The sequence below is a fragment of the Schistocerca cancellata genome, chromosome 4, assembly GCF_023864275.1.
Source record: "Schistocerca cancellata isolate TAMUIC-IGC-003103 chromosome 4, iqSchCanc2.1, whole genome shotgun sequence".
NCBI lineage: Eukaryota > Metazoa > Arthropoda > Insecta > Orthoptera > Acrididae > Schistocerca > Schistocerca cancellata.
In genome coordinates, this window is record NC_064629.1 from 470469807 (window position 1) to 470485131 (window position 15325).

Sequence of the window (15325 nt, forward strand, 5' to 3'; positions counted from 1 at the left end):
TGTTAAGCGAATTATCTTCGATGTTCAATCAGACTCATAACTTTAGACCGAAATGTGGTTAAAAAAAATGATAATACAGTTTGACGCGAACCGGCGACCGTGAGCTTAGAATGCACGACTATTACCGCTTGACCACGGGCTCACAGAGTTCGATAACATCTCGGAAGTAGACAACACTTCCTCCTAACACTTCCGCATCTTACAGTGTTGCCACATTGTGCATATGACGTAGAGTTGTCAGGGGCCGTCAGTTTTATTGGCCACCTTAAGTGAATGACTCGGACTTAGTCTCTGTGGCGGCCGGCCGGCGGTCAGTTTTTATGTCTAAGACTGTACCTTCTTTAGGTTACGACCAGGATTCAGTCACCCTGCTTCGAAATAAGTCAAAATAATAAAAAAGCCCCATAAAATGCTTAAGAATGCATAGATAAGTAAAGTTTATTTCACCAAAATGTTAGAGGTCTGAGCAGTAACGTATAAGAGCTCCTTGTCTGTTTGGATAATATGGAGAACTCTGAAAACATAGACATTCTGTGCCTATCTAAGCACCACATAGCCACAGGGATAGCTAACTTACATATGAAAGATTATATTGTAGCGTCTTACTCATGCAGAACTAACATGGAAAAAATGGAGTAGAGAAGTTGTTGCATATATTAAGAGAGAAGTCAAGTTCAAAAACATTGAGACAAGTAGATTTTGTAGTGATCATTACATAGACGTATGTGCTTGTGAGTTAATACTGAAAAAAGTTCACTTTTAATTGTAACTGTGTATGGATCCCCACTGGAAAATTTTGAACTGTTTATGCGGCCTCTGGATTCCTTACTGCGCTATCTGTCAGACAGTAGCAAGCTGTCAATAGCCTGTGGTACTTCAATGTAGATTTTCGAAAGGTATCTGATAGGAAAAATGACGTGGAAATATTACTGCGATCCTACAACTTCATCTCAGCAATTAACTTTTCAATGCCGGAGGATAAAGACAGTAGGACCCTAATTGATAATGTTATACTTTACAAAGTTCAAAGCAAGAAAATAACTGTTTACCCAGTAACAAACGCTCTCTCTGATCACAGTGCACAGTTAGTTAGGATAAATAACATAGTACCTTACAGTATGGATACTCTTCAATGGAAATCAGAATATTAGATTACTGTAGGGCAATGTTTTTATGAAAAGATTATAAGAGATACTTGGGAAGAAACTTATGATGAACCAAATTCTGACTAAAATTTAATCTAATCCACGATGAATTCATTTCATTATTTGAGAATAGCTGTCCACATAAACTAACCAGAAGGGGCATTGAACAGCCATGTAAGAAACCAGGGATCTCTAAGAGAGATTAAAGTATCTTGTGAAAGGAAAAAGGAAATGTATCTATTTGCAAGAATAAGTAGGAATCCTGCAGTAGCTGCTCACTGCAAAAACTGCTCGTAATTAATATGAAAAGTTAGTGAAAAATAAAGGGACATGCACATTATGTCAGAAATCAGTAGTCATGGCAACAGATTGAAAGCTATATTGAATGTAGTGAAATGAGTGACAGGACATCCAGCAACAGAACGGGCTAACACCACTATTGAACTGAATGGAAGGTCTATAAATGATGAGTCACAGGTAGCAAATGAATTTCGTAATCCTTTGTTAAATATCGTAGAAAATGTTGGGACAAACGGTTCAAGAGAAAAATCACAGCAGTATGTTGAAAAAGCAACTATCATAAAATTTTATCATAAGATTGTATCACCAACTTCTCCTTCTGAAATTAAGGAATTTATATACTCTCCAAAAATTAGAAGCTCATTTGGTTTTCATGGTGTTTACAATAGAGTACTAAAGATTTGTTCCTATATAATAATTCCTGTCTTATCTGAAATATGATTGCATCACTAACTCAAGCATTTTTCCAAAGAGATTGAAGTATGTTCTTGTTAAACAGCTCGTAAGGAAGTTGGCAGGGGAGATGTCAGTAAATACCGACCTGTTTCACTGCTGACATCATTTTCCAAAACGTTTGAGAAGTGATGTGTTACAGAATAGTATCTCGCCTGAGCAACAATAACATCCTTAGCAAATCACAGTTTGGATTTCAGAAAAGTTACGTATTAAGAAAGCCACTTACACGTTCACTCACTAAATTTTACGAGCATAAGGGCGCTGATTCGTATTTTCTGTGACCTGCCTAAAGCATTTCACTGTGTGAATCAAAATATCCTCCTAGACAACCCAAAGTTTTGTGGGATGGATGGTATATCCAAGAAAAGTATGTCGTAAGTTGTACCTAGTAATTCAAATAATGTAGACTGTGGGCATTGTTCTGACTGGGAAGAAATCACGTATGGGGTTCCCCAGTCTTAGGTCCGCTTCTGTTCCTCACAATCTTCTGTCTAACATACAAGAGGCAAATATAATTGTTTTTACAGATGTCCCTAGTACTGCAATAAACCCAAGCTAACATAAAAAACAATAAATGGTAAACGAGGTTTCTAAAAGTATCATTGGCTGGTTTTCTGTGAATGGTCTCACACTCAATTTTAAAAAGGCACAGCACACTCACTTCTGTGCATCAAGGGGTAATACACCAATGATAAGTATGACACATGGTGAGGAAATAATAAATAGAGTGGAAACTTCAAAATTCGTAAGTGTCCATAATGTTATTTAGTTAAGCCACGTTTGCTCTTAGAATAGTTTCAAATCTTTGGGAGAGACAGACCGGTAAGCTGACATATTTTGCGCAGTTTCAGTCAATGATGTCATATGGAATAATGTTCTGGAGTAACTCATCTTTAACAAAGAAAGTCTTAATAGCTCAAAACCATGGAAGAATATTATGCATCGCTCATCCGCGATCATCTTCTAGACACCTGTCTAAGGACTTAGGCTTTCTGCTTCACGGTATATTTATTCCCTCATGAAGTTTCTAGTAAATAATCCAGTGCAGTTCAAACGGAATAATGATGTACATAACTACAATAGCAGAAGGAAAAATGACATTCATTACTGCACATTAAGGTTGCCTTTGACACTAAAAAGGGTACACAATGCCGCACCAAAAGTTTTTGTTTACCTAGCCATAGAATCTTTACAAATTAATTTGCGATGCAAATGTAAAATTGCTCGTTCCACATCATTACGATTTCTCGTACACACGATCCACAGAACATGAAACAAGGAAATTAACAATCTGAACTTTACCCAAAGACTGAATTCCAGAATCGTTTCGTGGATTAGAAAAAGCGCTGGCAAATGTGTGCAACATCCAATGACAGTGTCTCGAAGGTAGTAACAGTGAAGACGTATAAATAAAACTTCCCATTATATTTGAACATGACTCCTTTGTGTGTAAATCAACTCATAGAATAGCGCCACAGCTATATTCAAACAGAATATAGAAATGAAGTAAATGATTTGATTATCCTCTAATGAACTCTTTGCTAGTGTGATAATAGACAACTAACAAACACAAAAAATAGAACATTATGGCTTTGAAGATTTGCTTTTCACGTCGCTTAAATTCATTATCAATCAAAATTTGTACAGCCTATTCTGATTTTTAATATAATTGGTTTTTATTAAATTAGCCACTGATGCTGTCGAAAGACAAATTCGCACACAATTATTTATCTTTTAGATAAAATTGTTACTTTAACGCGGCTAGTGAATCTCGAATACAACTTTTCCGTCTATGTGAGGGCCTTCAATAGGAATGTTTATTTCAATGCTCTGACGGCAGTAAACACCATGAGGGACGCCACTTAAAACTGCGCTCGGGACGTTCGTCTACATAACAACATGACCACGTTATTTCACAATTATGATGACAACACTGGGGGAAGCCTACACTCATGCATACACTATCCAATCAAAGCTATCCGGACATCTAACAGTAGATTTTAATATGCGGTGTTTTCACCCATCGCCTTTATGGCCGCTTTAACTATTCTGGGAAAACTTTCAGCTAGGTGTCTCAATGCCTGAAGTTGGTCGCAGTAGTCTACAGTTAAGCGTAAGTTCTACTGATCTTAGAGGTATTCCGTTGGACTCAGGTCGGCACTCTCGGCAGACCAGTCCAGTTCAGGAATGTTACTGTCCACAAAACCACAGATGCCACTTTATGGCAGAGTGCATTGATATGCTATGCAGACAATATATCGTGTTTGAACTGTTCCTCTTCTGTACGCAGTACAAAGTACACTAAAATGTGCTCATATTCTCTCGATTTTAGCGTTTAGTTAAGAGCAATAAGTGGACCACACCCTAACCATAAAGAAAACCACCACACCGTAACACCAACTCTTCTATACTTCACTGCTGGCACTACACATGATGGCAGGAAACGTTATCCAGGCATTCGCCAACCTCAAACCCTTCCATGGAATTGCCACAGGGTATAGCGCGGTTCGTCATTCAAAATCACTGGTTTCCACTAATCCACTGTCCAGTGGTGTCCCACGTCACCTACAGTGCCGCTTAGCACAGAAATTTGTTGCTTATAAGAGTTGTTCGAGCATTGTACCACATTCTTTATAACTCCCTCAGCCCAGTCATTGTGCTAGCTGGAATGTTGGTAGCATTGTGGAATTCATGAGTGATACCTTCCACTAATTTAATGCTATTTTTTAGCGTAGCCGCCCTACTAAATGCTTGACGATCTCTGCCCCTAAGGGCACGAGGTTCACTACGTCTTGGTTTGACTCTGGGTGTTCCTTCGCATTTTAAATTCACAATCACGTCACCAACAGTCGAGATGGGCAGCTTTAGAAGGGTTGTAATGTGCCTACCGGATTTTTGCTCAAGTGACATCCCGTGACTGGTCCACGTATGACGTCAATGAGCCCGCCTGACCAACCAATACTGCAGTTACTGGCTCCAGTTACACTGGCGGATACGTTGGTCGTTGCATCCAGTGGTCAGTTTCTCATTACGCCGGGGTGTCCGGATACTTTTGATCAGATAGTATTAGTGTCAAGTGTAATGTGAACCAAAGTGACTCTTGTACGACATTGTCGACTTTTTGGTGATTTCTTTTGAGCGACAATTCAATTTGATTCCATTCCAAGTAAAAATGGGAAATTTGCCGCACAGTGGTAAGAAATAATGGTGCCCCTGGGCTTTCTAAATCAGAAGCAAAAAAAAAAAAAAAGATTTTCAATTAGTCTACTTAGCTGAATACATGTATTTACATTTCACGGATCACACTGGTCAGATGATACCAAGAGGCTGAGAGGGCTGAGGGATCTGCACCGTTACCTTTTTACGACGCAGCTCGGACTACCCCCTCGTCTTTCACTTTGGAGGGGTGATAGCAGTTGTAGTAGATACAATGTCTTCGTCTTTAGTTCGCTTATAGGTGTTTCTTTATTTGTTCTGATATTACCGTTATGAAATAAGTGGAAGGAGAACGTCATCTGTCAAACAAATGTTACTGGTTTTCATTTATAGTTTGATAGTGTGTCAATTAACTGTGTATGAAAGTGTCACACTAGCTGTCTGGGATGTAGTGGTTTATTGGGAAATAACGCGAAGTCGAACAAAAGAGCCGAGATGGAGTATATTAAAATTAGAACACTTGTTCAAATGATATAGTTAATTACAGAAACAAGCTGGTAGACTGTTGGAGTTTCAGAAGCGAGAAAAGCATTATAAAACTTGTAAGGAGACGTCATATGCTAATGCTATGAATATCATTAGTACTGAAGAAGGTAGGTTGTTTTTTTGTTGAATCTACGGACAAAAGGAGAACTAAGGTTCATGAATGGAGTAGATCACAAGTTAATTGGAGCAGAAAGTGTTAATGATCGAGTAGCGGCAGCCGTGAAGAGGCACGAGCAAATCAAATATGAAATCCAGGAATTTAGAAAATTGTGTTATCCTGTACCAGTAGCAAAGTTTAATCGTAATTTTATTTGAATATGAAAGAAAAGAATAATCCACTGCTCATTTCATTGTGGTTATTTTATGCTTAGGACAGATGTTTAGTTTACTATGGAAAGAAGCAGTCACAAATTGTCAATGAAACTGTCGATGAATTGCGTTTTCAGTCCTACGTCGCACATTAGTTTTTGTAACAACAACATCAAATACAGTCACTTTCAGATGTGTATTTTATTTGAAATATTTCTGACAAAATACCTCGTGTATTTTCCTTGGAGGTATAAGATTCATGATATCACCAAATGGGGTTTTGGGGAAAATATGAGCTGTAGGAACTGAAGTCACAGTATACTAATTCTGAAAAAAATTCAAAACGCTACGTCTGGAACTGATTTTCATAAATTACGGATTGAAATACGCTTGGATCAAGTAAATGAGTCTCAACTTTTCGATTTTGTTTGAGAGAATAGCAGCATAGAAACCGTCATATTCAGTTATTCGAATTAACTGCGATCTCTCTTGTCGAAGTTGGCTACACGGTCGGGAGAGATGTGTGCTGATCACATGTCCCCTCCCCCCATCCCACCCCCCCCCCCCACGATGTCTCACCCTCTTGACGCCCAATGCTAGAGGATGACACGGTGGCAGGTCGACATTCCTTGTGTCTTCAGAGCCTGGACGAAGAACTCGTCTCTTGTCAAAGCACCATCTAGTTAAGTATCTTTCTGTGCACCAGCTGGTATCCATTATGCATAATGGACGGCGAAAGCTATTCACTGCTTGAAACCATTAATTTTCCGTGGTGAATGTGAATTACCACCTCAAGGAAAAAACAATGTGGTTTCACATATTTGCTTTTCCTTAATCACTATGACGGAAAGTAATTCTCTGAAGCTTCTGAAGCCAAAGCACTGCTTTTGAAATTCATTATCGTTTCGAAACTTGTGTGGTTTTACAAAAACTGAAAAATTATTCGTGGCACTTGTCTCTTCTTTTGTCACCTTGGCGATCTACGATCTTAGTTATTTTGTCTTATGAATCAAAAATATAAACTGTCAATGCACTGAATCGTGAGGCAGAACAAGCGGACAAAAATCGGTAGCCTTTGTCTGGTTTCCCTCAAGTTTCGCATTGTAAACCAGGCTTCGTCGTATTGCAAATTGTGATCTTGAACCAGCTGCTGCTGTATCCCGATAACCCGAATGGCTTGTCACCCTGTAGACTACATATGCGTGATGAACACCACATTCATAACCAATTCTTACAGGACGAAGATTTGCATTAGCTTCTAACAGCTTTTGAGAGGCACAAGAAGCGTTTCGCTGAACTATCTCAAAGTGACGAGCACTGTCATTTCCTTAGATTGCAATAGAGCATTTTTGAAATATGTTGATCTATTGTGAAAATTAGGTTAGATGCAGGAACAAGTGTCAGTTCACTCTGAAGGAACCTCTGGCATATTTATATGCAACTGGCTGCAAGAATATGCTTTGTATTTTCTCTGCTTCCTCGAAAACGTACGAAGCAGGAGTAATATGATTAGGACTGCCATTTGTAAAGTTACACTGCGTCTTAAAAATGTTAATATTCCGTACGCCACGTTCACAATCCTTAACATTCCCCTTGATAAATCTGTAGACAAGTTCTTCTTTCACAGAAGAATCGGAAGGAGACATTAATCGTGTTAGCATGTCACTGAAATGGTTACTCGGTCCAGGACGTAGAACTTGCACACTAATTATAAGACAATTTGTTATGTATACAAACTGACATGTCTTGGAGTCGTCTGGTAAACGCACACGCGGGTGTCCTTCCTCTGTTTCACAGAAGTTCGTTATCGTATCACACCAGCTCCATCTAATCATAGTAGTCACTAACGCGTTTAATAGCACACTTGGCGCTTTATGAGGGACAGTGAGAAATACCGTGTGCGGAGGCAGGACTGTCCACCATACTTTTGCGTCATCTCATATGACGGTATTTTCCCGTGGGAGGACCGGTTTCGGCGAGGCCACTCGCGTGCTCAACCAACATTTCGCCGGAAATCTGTTTATGTCGTTCAGGGATCTTCCGCACGGAAAGAACTTTAATGACCTTCCCAGCGCAAATCCCTCGTCTCTTAGAGACGACACGAACTGGGTATTTAAGGCATTCATAACATTTTTTAACTCGCTTAGTAGAGTCGTTTATTACAGTACATTAGCCAAAATAAAGAAAATACAGATTGTTAAAAATGTATTCCGTATTTTTGCGTCATACTTCTTGCATCATCTGATATGACGGTATTTTCCTGTGAGAGGACCGGTTTCGGCGAGGCTACTGGCGTGCTCAACCAACAATTCTAGAAAAAAAAGTCCAGTAATCATGGGCTCTAAAACGCTTATCTTAGAAGGAATGAGAACGTGTTCGTCTTCGCTATTGTGAAACACGTCTTCTCTATAGAACGAGTGCTCGTGACTCTGAAGTTATGCCTTTTAGAGCCCATGTTTACTGGACAACATTTTAGAGCCCATGTTTACTGGACAATTTTTTCTAGCTTTGGTCCATATTACCACTCCTCACAATATGGACTACTTCTTTTAATACCCTGTATATTGGTTACAAAAAGATGACGAGTTTTGGTAGTATAAGCGTTTATTTATTTTGCACAAAAATGGATCACAAAATTTGAGTTAAATTTTCTACTAGAATGGAATAAAGCAAAGTGAAGTTTTAGTTAGGTTAATATTGTTTCTGATGACTTTTCTATGAGTAAAACAAGAGTTTCGGAGTCGTGTAAGCATTTCGGAGAATACTGCGAAGATGTTGAAGACGACGAACGCTCTGGACGTCCCAGCACATCATCAACCAGTTAAATCGTCGATTAAGTGAAAGAATTATGAAGGATCGTCGAATGATGATCAGAGGAAAATCTGATGATTTTGGCATATCAATTCGTTAATGCACTTTTTTTTGTATGTTTTGGGTTTGGAACGAGTGACGGCAAAAATTGTTCCACTATTACTGAACATCGAACAAAAACGGCGGTGAATGCAAACTGCTTATGAGCCACTAGATGAAGTCAGCAAAGATGCAGAAATACTGAAACGTGTCATAACAGGTGATATAACGTGGGTTTATGGATATGACGTCGAGACTAAGTATCATTCGCCCCAGTGGAAGCATTCGGGTCGTCGTTACCGAAAAAAGCTCAGAACAGCGAGGAAATGTGCTATCACTGCGTTTCTCAACTTTGAGGGCATAGTGCATCGAGAGTTTTTGCCATACAATCGGACGATCAATAAGGAGTAATAATACACTATCTGATCAAAAGTGTCCGGACACCTGGCTGAAAACTACTTATAAGTTCGTGGCGCCCTCCATCGGTAATGCTGGAATTGAGTATAGTGTTGGCCCACCCTTAGCCTTGATGAGAGCTTCCACTCTTGCAGGCATACGTTCAATCAGGTGCTTGAAGATTTCTTGGCGAGTGGCAGCCCTTTCTTCCCGGAGTGTTGCACTGAGGAGAGTTATCAATATCGGTCGGTGAGATCTGGCACGACGTCGGCGTTCCAAAACATCCCAAAGGTGTTCTATAGGAGTCAGATCAGGACTCTGTGCAGGCCAGTCCATTACAGGGATGTTATTGTCATGTAACCACTTCGCCAAAGCCTGTGCATTATGAACAGGTGCTCGATTGTGTTGAAAGATGCAACCGCCATCCCCGAATTGCTCTCCAACAGTGGGAAGCAGGAAGGTGCTTAAAACATCAATGTAGGCCTGTGCTGTGATAGTGCCACGCCAAACAACAAGTGGTGCAAGCCCCCTCCACGAAAAACACGACCACACCATAACATCAATGCCTCCGAATTTTACTGTTGACACTACACACGCTGGCAGATGACGTTCACTGGGCGTTCGAAATACCCACACAGTGTCATCGGATCGCCACATTGTGTACCGTGATTCCTCACTCCACACAACGTTTTTCCACTGTTCAATCGTCCAATTTTCACACTCCTTACACCAAGCGAAGCGTCGTTTGGCATTTACCGGCGTGATGTGTGGTTTTTGAGCAGCTGCTCAACCATGAAATCCAAGTTTTCTCACCTCCCGGCTAACTGTCATAGTACTTGTAGTGGATCCTGATGCAGTTTGGAATTCCTGAGTGTTGGTCTGGATACATGTCTGCCTATTACACATTACAACCCTCTTCAACTGTCAGCGGTCTCTGTCAGTCAACAGGCGAGGTCGGCCTGTACGCTTTTGTGCTGTACGTGTCCCTTCACGTTTCCACTTCACTATCACATTGGAAACAGTGGAACTAGGAATGTTTAGGAGTGTGGAAGTATCGCGTACAAACGTATGACAAAAGTGACATCCTATCACCCATTCAACAAGTCCGTGAGTTCCGCGGAGCGCCCCATCTGCTCTCTCACGATGTCTAATGACCACTGAGGTCGTTGATATGGAGTACCTGGAAGTAGGCGGCAGCACAATGCACCTAATATGGTAAACGTATGTTTTTGGCGGTGTCCGGATACTTTTGATCACATAGTGTAGGATGAACGCTCGCCGGTGTGGCCGAGCGGTTCTAGGCACCCTTAAAAAAATTATACATGACTGTGTTTAAACTGACACACAATATTTTCAGCGCAACGCAATCTGACTTTTAAAAATCCCTACAATGGCCTTGACTAACAATAACCTATACCTATCACAAATCACTTACCTCACCAAAAATCTTCGTTACTCGAACTACTGCAATACGGCGAGCGCCACTACTGCCAGCTAAATAAAAGATTCAAACTACAGAAGGCACTAACTACTGATAGGGATAGTTAGCAAATGAAAGATATTAATAGAGAACAAACAATGTATTTACCTTAATAGTCATAATATATATATCAGTTCACGACAAATTACAAAACTCCGCCATCTCTCTCCCCACATCCACCACTGCTGGCGGCTCACCTCCAACTGCGCAACGCTATGCTCTGTTCACATCCAGCTGCCGCTGCCCAACACTACAATGGCAGACAACAATGCAAACTAGCCACAGGCTGCACACAGCACCGCCAGTGATTTTCATACAGAGCGCTACGTAACGTTGCCAATAAGAAAACATAAACAGCCTACTTACAAGCATAGTTAGCAAATGAAAGATTTTGATAGAGAACAAACAATGTATTTACCTTAATAGTGTTCAAAAGTCATAATATATATAGTAGTTCATGACATCCAGTCTTACAAATTTCAAAACTCCGCCATTTCTCTCCCCACATCCACCACTGCTGGCGGCTCACCTCCAACTGCACAACGCTACGCGCTGTTAACAGCCAACTGCCCAACGCTACAATGGTGAGTATTACAACAATGCCAACCAGCCACAGACTGCACACAGCACAGCCAGTGATTTTCATACAGAGCGCTAAGTGCCGTTACCAATATAAAAACCTAAACAGCCTACTTACATAGCCCCCATGCTCCCCACAAAAAATTTTACAAATTGTTTTGGCCACTGGCCAATAATGATTTGATAAAATTTTTCATAATTAACAAAGAAATGAAATGCACACCCTTATTGATACACTGTTGGTCAAAAGCTAAAGTTTTCTCACAGTCCATAAAGACAGTCCTGATCGTTCATCATAGTAAAATTGAAGTGTTTTTCTCAAAGTCTGACCAGTAAAACAAAATGCACACGGAAGTAGTGGATTTCCATGCAGTCTTGAAGAAGTAGTGTTGTCCTTCCAACGGAAAGACAGTGCTGACTCTTGACATGCAGAGAGGTAATGGGCCACAACAGAGCAAACCCACAGCAGAGTCAGTCGAAGTTTTGGAGAATATTGGTAGGTAGGTCATCACAGACCAGACCCACTGTAGTCCTGGTAGAGAGTATGGTATTGGTGAGTCATCAAAGGTGTAGACCCACTGTAGTCCTTGTAGAGCTGGCTAGCAGCCATCTGTTGCGACTGTGCAGATGCACAATCACCATCGAAGAGTCTTGCAGAGAATATAGCAAGTCCATAAACCACCACTTGTGCACACACAAAGTTTTTGGAGTTGACCTTAGAACCAGCAATGCTGTTAACCACTCCCTTGCTGAATTATTAACACACGTGCAATACTATCAGTCCCTACTTCTCACATGCTGTACATGTATTATGACCAACAGAAACGTGTGCATGAAATGATACTTAATTTGAAGAACTGGTATCTATACAATTATAAATTTACAACATAAGAATACAATTACAAAGGTACAAAATACATCATTAAAGAACATAACAATACAGATAACATTTTTAGTAGTACAAGCTTTACAAAAGAATAGAAATAAACAGATACAACAGTGTTACAGGAATTATGACATAAGTACATACATTGAATAATGAGAATAGTTTTCGAAACATTAATTTCACACATGAGCATTAAAACAGAACAGAATAAATAATGTCTAAACATCTTTACAAAGAAAATAACATAGTATTTGAAAAATTCTACAACATAAACCTTATTAGCTAAACACATAAAGACAAGAAAAAGACAAATACACAAGGGTACATAAACACATAGCGGAATAATACAAAAGGAAAGACAGGGTTCGTTTTCAGTGTAACATTTGGTACTGCAGTCCAACCCAAAACTTCATTCCATAGATCTTTCCTCTTATTTCAACGCTTGTTTCCACCAAAAAAATCCTATCCAAGCATGCTTTCTGTATTCTGTTCACATCCTCTTTCAAAAATAGTTTTTCTCCATTGTACACTACTTTTTGGCCAAACCATTTTCTTATAGCTTCTCAATGCATTTCTTCCGATTCATCATAGTTAGTTTCTTATATAGTTTTAATATATTTTGTGTATCTAAAATTTAAAAACCTCTCTCACACCGGCCTGATTTAGCTTCACTGATCAGGACAGTAAAAACATGCCTATGTTAAGGGAATTTTCATTCACAAAGCAGGCTTATCACATTCACACAGTTCAATGCTGTTCTATCATGATTAAATTGAACTTAACTTAAATTCCATAAGGCAGTGAAGCAATTTCGAAGTCTCGGTGCGACGAAAATTGTCAGTCGATCTCCTGGAAACATTTGTAATAGTTATTAACTTTTGGTGATCACATGGGGAAGACCGGAGATCTTCTGGTAAGACCGTGTTAGCCTATTTATTTGAAATAACTTGATATCTTAAGCATACAAACCGGCAGGTTCGTCCAGTGTAAATCAGACATTCCCCACTGATCCAGTGCAACACAGTGTAGTAAGCAGACACTGTCAATAACAATCAGTTAAATAATACGCGAACACACTTACTTTAGTTTAGTTCATGTATTAAATTCCTTCTCATACAGAATCTCATCAAGATGGCGACTAGCTCAACAATACATACATATACATCTTCCTTCTTTCACGACTAATCGGCAAGAAGTCCCTCATTCTTTTCATAAGAGAAAACATAGATAGCAGAGAAGCTATTTCATGGAGTAAATGGACGCTCCAAGGAATAATTGGGCTTGAAACTACTTTGCATTGATAATCGGTAAGATAAGAAGAGATATTTCGAGATATGTACTGAGTTATATAATTTATAAAATTTCTGAAAATATCGCGGAGAGACCGCTGCAAGAGACATTACATAGTGTACCCCCTCTTAAGCTAACTTAAATCTACTGAGCTCAGATATATATACCAAGGGACGAGGCAATGCAGCAGCACATAACAAATTAACACAAACAGCAATGAAAAAAATGGAAATTGGCAAAGCAAGCAGCAATATATATAAGTCAGCAGAGAAAATGCAACATAACAACTAATATGAGCCAATGTGCAGCAACAAGAAAAATAAATCAGTAGTAAAACTGGTTTAACAGAGTAAAATAGTGAAATTCAGTAGCACTATGCCTGGAAAACAGCAGCAGCAAATGCAATAACTTATGCCTAAACATGACAAAGCTCAAGCAGAAAAAATATTACAGTAAAAATGGCCATGTTTAATACCTATGTCACATCTTAACACTAGCGTGACGCATCACAAGAACTTACTCTAGCCGAAAAGTTACCAAATTGTAAAAAAAATTATTTAGGCAATTCCTGTGAAGGGAAATGTCTATTTATGTGCCCTCATTTTCTTGGAAGTAGAAAATAACATTTATTATTTACTGGATCTGTAGGCATAAAATATCTATATTAGTACATCTATTAAATTTTATTTTAACCAATGCTGCAGTGCAGCTAGAAACTAGATATTAAATAAAATGAGCAATCTCTCAACTAGAAAGACAATAGATGTAAAATGTTACTCATCATTTCATTAGGCATTTTAGTAAGTATCATAAATTAAGAGCTCCACAGTGTAATCATGTGTTTTCAAGTTTGAGCGTGTCGTATTTGTCATGCTTTCTACAAAGAAATGTCAATAGCGAGGATAATGGCCTCCTTTTTTCTCCACCTGTGCCTCTGAAAGGCACACACTAATGGCTTTTTTCCAGGCGACTGTCACGCAGCTGGGTGCCCATGACGCTTTATGTGAAGGAGGTCACTTAACATTCTTACCGAAATATTTACGACACCAGTTTGCACTACAGTGACAGTCTCATATAAAATTTCACAGGTCGAGAATTTGCGTTACAAATGTGTAGAAACAAAATCCTTTAAATATAATAGTGTCCAAAAAAATTTCGTCGGCATTGTGATACATTCACGCATTTACACACATTTCATATCTCTTTAAAGTACGATTCTTGGTTTCCATCATCCTTTTCCACAAGTCAGAGTCCCTAAACATTACTCCTTATTCCTTACCTTATTACACATATACATATTCATCAACACGTCTTCAATATTTCATCATAATAAATACATAGCATAATCAGATTCCTTATATAGCATCATCTCATTGATCATAAACATACCTCAACAGCATAATACATATCATCGTCGTAATAATAACATCATAACAGATCAATCACATCTCAAAATCGTCGTAGCTTTCTGAATATTTTAAAACCTAAAAAAAATTCTCTGCTCATTTCAAAAGTGTCATCTACCTAAAACGTACTTTAAAAATCATTATCCCATACCAAATACGACATTCAAAGCTCTCATAGTATCACAATGGTTCTGAAAAAATATGAACAGTTCGCAAAGTACAGACAAAATGCAATTTCAAATGTGTGAAGTTATCCAACGGTGTAATTACGTAAACATCTGTTACTGATGTAGTAAAATAAATGTTTGTCTCTCTCTCACTTAAATAATCAGATAGCTGTGTAATTCTGTGTTAGAGAAAATGGTACCGATGTGTAAAGTTGTATAAGCAAATACCATATTAGCTAGGGCTCCTTGTGCTTGCCAAACACATGATACACAAAGTAAGCATGTACCCCCCTGAGGATTAATGTAATTATACCCTCAGGTGTTACAGATTACAGCAATGGAATGAAATGTATCACGGA